This window comes from Pteropus alecto, unplaced genomic scaffold (assembly GCF_000325575.1).
Source record: "Pteropus alecto unplaced genomic scaffold, ASM32557v1 scaffold114, whole genome shotgun sequence".
NCBI lineage: Eukaryota > Metazoa > Chordata > Mammalia > Chiroptera > Pteropodidae > Pteropus > Pteropus alecto.
The window spans coordinates 2,163,530-2,170,358 of NW_006435793.1; the positions used below are offsets into that span (position 1 = coordinate 2,163,530).

Sequence of the window (6,829 nt, forward strand, 5' to 3'; positions counted from 1 at the left end):
AGCCCTGTCAATTTCAATTTCAGAGTCTGTGCTCTTGACAATTAGCCCATAATTCTTCTTTCAGCACAATTAAAATTTATGTGTGACACTGACAGAAATGGCACAAATAAAAAGCAATTTGAGTCCAATAGCTATTTCATTTTATTTTTGCCTGACTAAAGTCTTGTGGGTGGTTTCTCTTCTCTTCTTTTTTAATTTTTAAGAGTTTATTTGAGCAAAAATCTATTTGAATCAAGCAGCAATAGAAGTCGTTAGGAATGCTCCCCTCGTGTGTGGTTTCTTCAAAGTTGATCATATTCTTAGGAATAGAGTATTCAAGGAAAATGTGGATGTGTTATCCTGCTCTGCTAAGTCCTAATGTTACTGCAGCTGGCAAATGGCATGTCTTTGGGCTTGGAAAAGATAAAATTAGGAAAAAAGCTCTGAAGGATAAGAGGAATAACAATAAGGTTAGGAAGATGTCACATAGGAGAGAGAGAGAGAGAGAGAGCTAAACTAAATATACCAGTCTGAGAATATATAGAAATAAGTTGAGAGGGCTCTCATCAGCCTATAAAGAATTGAATAATCTGATTAGGTATTATTCAGTTCCTTAATTTCTTCCTGTCCTAATTTTCTGATAAGCACTCAAATAGGAAGGAAGAAATTTTGATGGTCCAGCTTTAACGTTCATTGCCTTTGTGAAATCTTCCCTAATGTTGCTTTTTTTTTTTAATGTTTTTATTTATTTATTTAATTTTATTTAATTTTATTTTTTTTAGCCAAGGCAACGCTTGGTGGACCTCACAGATTACAAGGACCTTGTCAGCTTATAATCCCTTATTTTTTAATTTTTACACCTACAGCACCTGATCTTCCTAGGTGGTCTACCATCCAAGTGCTAACCAGGCCCGAACCTGCTTAGCTTCTGAGATCAGACGGGATCGAGCTTGTTCAGGGTGGCATGGCCGTAGACTTCCTTAATGTTAACTGTGAATTCCTAGTCCCAAATCGTGGCAGAAATTTTCATGTCAGGTGACAGGAACCTGAGCCAGAGTGGAGAGGAAGAAAAGAGTCATCTAGAATTAGAGAGGGCACAGTGACAGCAATAATAATAGCTAGTATGTATCGGGCGCTTACTATGTGCCAATCACTTTTCTCCATGCTTTCCATGTGTTCATTCCTTTTAGCTCCCAACTGCACTATGAATAAGATATTATTACTGTCGTCCCTGTTGAATAGATGAGATACAAGACTCAGAGAAGTCAAGTACCTTGCCTAGGGTCATATAGTTATGGAGGGGTCATAGAGTCATTCTAGAAGCCAGATAGTTTAACCCTGAGGACTTAATCAATGTACCATGCTACCTCTGACAGTGGGAAGGGGAATTGGAGCTTCCCAGTGTCAGCTTTCCTCCAGAAATTCTTGATTGTCTAGAAGCAAAGTTGTCTTTCAGAGGCTGTCCAAGCATCAGTAGGGGTGTTTGGCAGACCAGAGGCATATAGTGATGGGAAAGTTTTTGCAATGACAGAAGCAGGGCTAGACTGACATATGTGGGCACCTTTGCAAGGAGAATCTCTAAATATTTATTCAACAGTTTAGTAAGTTTGGGGAGAAACTGATTTTCTGATAATAAAAGTGGTGTGCCTCTTTATGTTGAAAGATAAAGGATTTATTGTCTACCCAATGTATCATAATACTTTATTTAGAACTGTCTAGAAATTGTGAGTTTTTTTAGAATCAGATAGCTTTGGGGGAAGTATATTAAAGGGTTTAAAATTTAAATAATAAAATGAATCACTTGTTTTCAATGAACAACACTATACTATGTACTATTTGGTTTTAGAATATTAGTTTGCTGGTCTCAGAATTAGCAGTGGATCTAGAAGTTGTACTGTCCACTTTGCATATGAAAAGAACTAAAATACTCATCTTGGATCGGTTAGTGCCAGTTGAGAATATTTTTAAAATTTCTGTTCCAATGTGATGTCTATGTTGGTTTCAGCATGTCCCATTTATATTTTGCTGGTTATTTAAAGGAGTCATGTGGGAACCTGAGTTAGCTGGCACCATATTCCTATTTATTCCAGTAATGAATTATCATCACTTATAGATTAGTATCCCGAGCAGCCACAACAGGTTATAGCAGGCTGTAAGGAGTCTCAACGTTAATCTCTTCTAACAGACTCATGAAAGTTTGAATCCTTTCCTTGGAAATGATGAGTAGGCCGGGTGACTTTGGTGGCTGTAGTGAGCAATGAAGGGGAACACTGGGTGGGTGTTTGAACTGATTGACGTGTTACATCTCTCCTAAATGTTATAGTCTGTGAGTCTATGCCTTTGTGTGTCGATGCTCCAGAACCAGAAGAAAGTGCCCCGGGGAGATTTCTAAGCCTAGTTCAGTTTATGAAAGACGGTGATCATATAATGAATCTAAACAGTTGAGATGGAGATAAGCTAGGTAGCTCCACCTTCGTGGAGGCTGCGAACTATTTGGTAAATATCTGGGTGCTACAGAAAAATTGGGGGAAGAAATGACTTCCCAAGGAGTTGATATAGAAAGAAGGTGCCCTGTAATTCTTCTTGAGACTTATTTTCATCTAGCCATCAAAATCATCATCATCATCATCATCACCACCACCACCCCTATCATTAAAAGAATTGACCATTTTTGAGATTTCTAATGTGCCAGCTTTACTTAAACTTCTGCCTGTGATTTCTTTCTTTGACCTTTTAGCACATGAGAATTTATATTTCTTTGCAGCCCAGATATGTATTTTTAAAAGGTTTATTGTAAATTGTCCAACACATATGTATTGAAAGTGGAGAGAAGAATCTGCTAATTCCACCTCAGTCTGCCATATCACTGGCAATCTCTCACAGAAATTTATTTATTCATTCAACATATATTTAAGTGATTGCTTGCTTTGTGACAGGTACAGCTCGAGGTGTTAGAGATAAAGACAGAAAACCCTTGCTTTCATGATGCTTAGATTTCTGTGGAAGCTTACTCAGGACTTACTGTGTACCCGAGACTATTTTAAGATTTACATATACTAACTCATCGAATCATCAAAACCACCTTGTGAGGGAAGTCCCATTAATACCTCAATTTTACAGATGAGGAAACTGAAGCATACAGAGGGTAAGCCACTTGCCCGAGATCTTTCAGTTAGTGAGTAAAGGAGTGAGGATGCAACCAAGCAGCATTAGTGCCATGTTTGTGTTTTAACCACAACACTCTATAGCCTTTTTGTATGTGAATCTATGCCTAGAATATGGTGGGGTTTTGATAATTACTTGTTGAATGATTAGATAAAATGAATGAATGATCACACTGTACTACATCATCTATTTGTTCTCTAGCAGATTCTGGAATGAATGAACTGCCAGATGATGGTTCCTAGGGTGACAATGCTTCTCCACTTTAGTGGGCATAAGAATCACTAGGGAGTCTGGGAAAATGAAGACTCAGGTCTTGGCATCTTTATTTTTAACAGGCCCCCTAGGTGGTCTGAGCACCTCCCTCTGGCTACACTCTGTAGGGGCTGTCAGTGAATAACTGAGAGCCACAGTGTACCTTGGGTTACAGGTAGGTCACTGAGGTCTTGACAGTTTAGGAGTTTGAAGCCTCATTTTAGAGAGAACCCTCGGAAATTGGCAAGGAGAGATTTACTCCCCCAGGGAATCCCAGGAAATTGCCTTTAATATACAGAGGCATATACACCTGTGGAATCTCAAGGTCATCATCTGAAATTTGATGTTCCGCAGATTGTTTTAAGGAGCTACATTCTGCCATCTAACATTGCTGAGTGAGGCACATCCCAATTTCTGTTATAAGTAATGTTTTGAACAGCAGCATTGATTTTTGGAAGTCATAGTGTAGGCATTTACATGAAAACACCTCACACACCAGAGGTCAAGAAAGGGGAAGGCTATTATAGAAATGTACCTGGGTAAAGAACCCTTCCTCTTAAATGTTTCCCAGTATTCTCATTTGCTTTCAATTCTTTTGACTACATACCCCAGAGAGGAATTGCTGGATCATGTGGTAATTCCATTTTTAATTTTTTGAGGAACTTTCTTACTGTTTTCCACAGCAGCTGTACCAGTTTGCATTATCAGTAGTGCAAAGGGTTCTAATTTTTTCACATCCTCATCAACACTTATTGTTTTCTGTTTCTTGATAGTATCTATCCTAATGGGTGTGAGGTTGCAGATTTCAATTTTTTAATCTAATTATACTTGCAAATGGAATCTATTTTATTACATAGTTTTAATTACTTATTTGTGAATTTTTAATGATTTCACTTTTACTTTGCATTATTTTTCTTCCCGCACTTGAAGACTCTCTCAAGATTTAGTATTGATCACTCAGAACTGTAGGTGGGGTGTGTATAGAGGTGTTAGGTAGGATCTCTACTTTTGAGTTGCTATGGTCTGTAGCTGGGAGTTTGATTACAGTTTTGCTGGATTTTTGACTTGGTTCAAGTCATACTTGCTCCTACCTGGTACTTAGTAATTTGCTCAAGTCCTTGAAAGATAGAGATGGCTAAATACATACTGTAGCCAAGTGAAGGGTGAGAAGATATTCCATATAGAAAGAAAGTATAGAATAAATTATGGAGCTGGAAATGGGCACTATATTTTGGAAAGAAAACTGTCCTGATTAGAGCTAAAATTCATGTTGGAAAAAGGTAGGAAATAACGTCAGATCAGACAAATATCTGAGACCAGATTTGGGAAGATCTCGACCAGATTTGGGGCATTAGAAATTGTTGGGGCAGGTTGTAGGGCTCTCAATCAGGGCGGTGTAAGCAGGCCATAAGCAGTGTCTACATTGGTGGCATGAGGAGAGGTACTGTTTTGGGTGAATGGTCACCTAAACAGGAGCATCACCAAAAATGCTAGACTAGAAAAGCGAGTCTAAAACTTATCTTTCAGGGAGAAACTGTAAGCCCTGGAGACAGATCGAATGTAGGGATGCTAAGAGAGAGAATAAGCTTTTTTCAAAACTATGGAATATTCTGAGAATGAAGTAGTTATCTTTTCAAAGAAGATTGTAGTTGTGGGAAAAATGAAGAGCCCCAATACCAGTATTCGTTAGGCTTATGTTTGATTGCAAGGGACAGAAAACCCCAAATATCAGGGATTTGAACAAGATGGAAGTTTATATTTCTGTTACTAAAACAAAGTCCAGAAATAAAAAGGCCAGGATTCATATAACTGCATGGGGTTCCCACGATCACATCAACCTCAGTGCCGTTGAAGCCCGGTTCATCTTCCTGCCTACTCTTGTTCTTTCTTTTCCTTTCACTTTTATCTGATGGTTAATGTTCAGGACTGTTATTCCTTTTCGCTTCCCCCAAACCATCAGGAGTAAATAAATGCCATTGTATATCTGCCATGTGTCTTTTCAATCTTCTCCTTCACCCAACCCCTCCTGGTCCTGCCCTTGCCTCAACTCTCTCCTTTAGATGTTTACTATGACCTCCTCAAATGGTCTTCTAGTCTTTTCTCTAATTCATCCATCTCGAGGCTGCCAAGTTAGCTTTTCCAGAAGAGCACATTGCTCCTGACTCAGCCTTTTGATGATCTCTCCTACAGCTTCTAGAATAGTTAGAACTCTTTAGCTTGACATTCAAGGTTCTGGGTCAATAAACTAAAATTTTGTCACCTGGAACAATTGCTTAAGTTCACTCTAACAAGACATGTGTGTCTGTGTCTTTGCTTTCTCTTCTTATAAGAACAACAGTCATTGGATTAGGGTTCACCCTAATCCAATATGACCTCACCTTAACTAATTGTATCCACAGGACCCTATTTTCAAATAAGGTCACATTCTGAGGTTCAGGTGGACATGATTTGGGGGGGTCACTATTTAACACAGTATACCCCCTTATTATCTGTTGTTAAGAACTAAATAAGATAACACAGGCTAAGGGCTTAGCACAATACTATTACAGAAAGTGAAATGTATAGGAGCTATTACTGCATTGACATTGTTGTGGCACTGTTTTCTCTGCTTCCTTCATGAGACTTCTTTCCTTGCCCCTACCTCTGCTTTGCAGACTTAGGCTTGGATGTGCTAGACTCTTCTCTCCCCAGGCATGAAATTACCAGATAACAATGAATCTAAAATTATTTTGTATAGAGGAAAGACTTTTTTTTTTTTGCAGAGAATAAGAGGAGATGCTGATAAAGTACATTATTAAAATATCCAATGAATGGAAATTTAGAGAAGTTTTAAGAGTCAGGTTGGCCTACACAAAAATATTTCTGGGCCTCTAACAACTATACATGCAACTAAATTGTTAATTAATGAACACTTGAACTGGTCCCTTTTTGTATTAGTAGTCTGTGCAGTGAGGGTGGGGGATGGTTTCAAGATGGGCAGAAGGAGCCATCTTGGGGTATGGAAATCGACTCAAGGAGACATAGGAGGGAGGCAGCACAAGGTGGATGGGTGGAAAGGACACCAGATGCCTGGGTCCTAGTCCTGGCTTTGCCTCTAGCTCCTGCGATTGGAGGCAGATCCCTTCCCCTGTCTGGGTCACAGTTTCGCCATATGTAAAATGAGGGGTTGGGCCATGAGAGCTCTGAGACCACATGCCTGTGAGCAGCGTGGTGAGGAGGGAAGAGCTCTGCTACAGGGCTTAAGAAAATTCACCTGCCTCTCATACCACTTATAAAAATTGGATATTCACAGTAAGATGCTGCACGATATATAAACTTCCCTCATCTATTTTTCACATGTGATCTTCGGAACAAGTGAAGGTCAGTGCATTAGATGTTTGTATTCTTATTTTACAGATGGGGAAACTGAGGTTGGGAGCAGGGTGTCCCGACT

The 6,829-nt window shown here is 39.2% G+C and overlaps 1 pseudogene; it reads right to left on the reverse strand.

Moving 5' to 3' along the window:
- Positions 1-836: 836 nt before the first annotated feature.
- On the reverse strand, positions 837-955 carry LOC112479477 (annotated as a pseudogene).
- Positions 956-6,829: the final 5,874 nt, after the last annotated feature.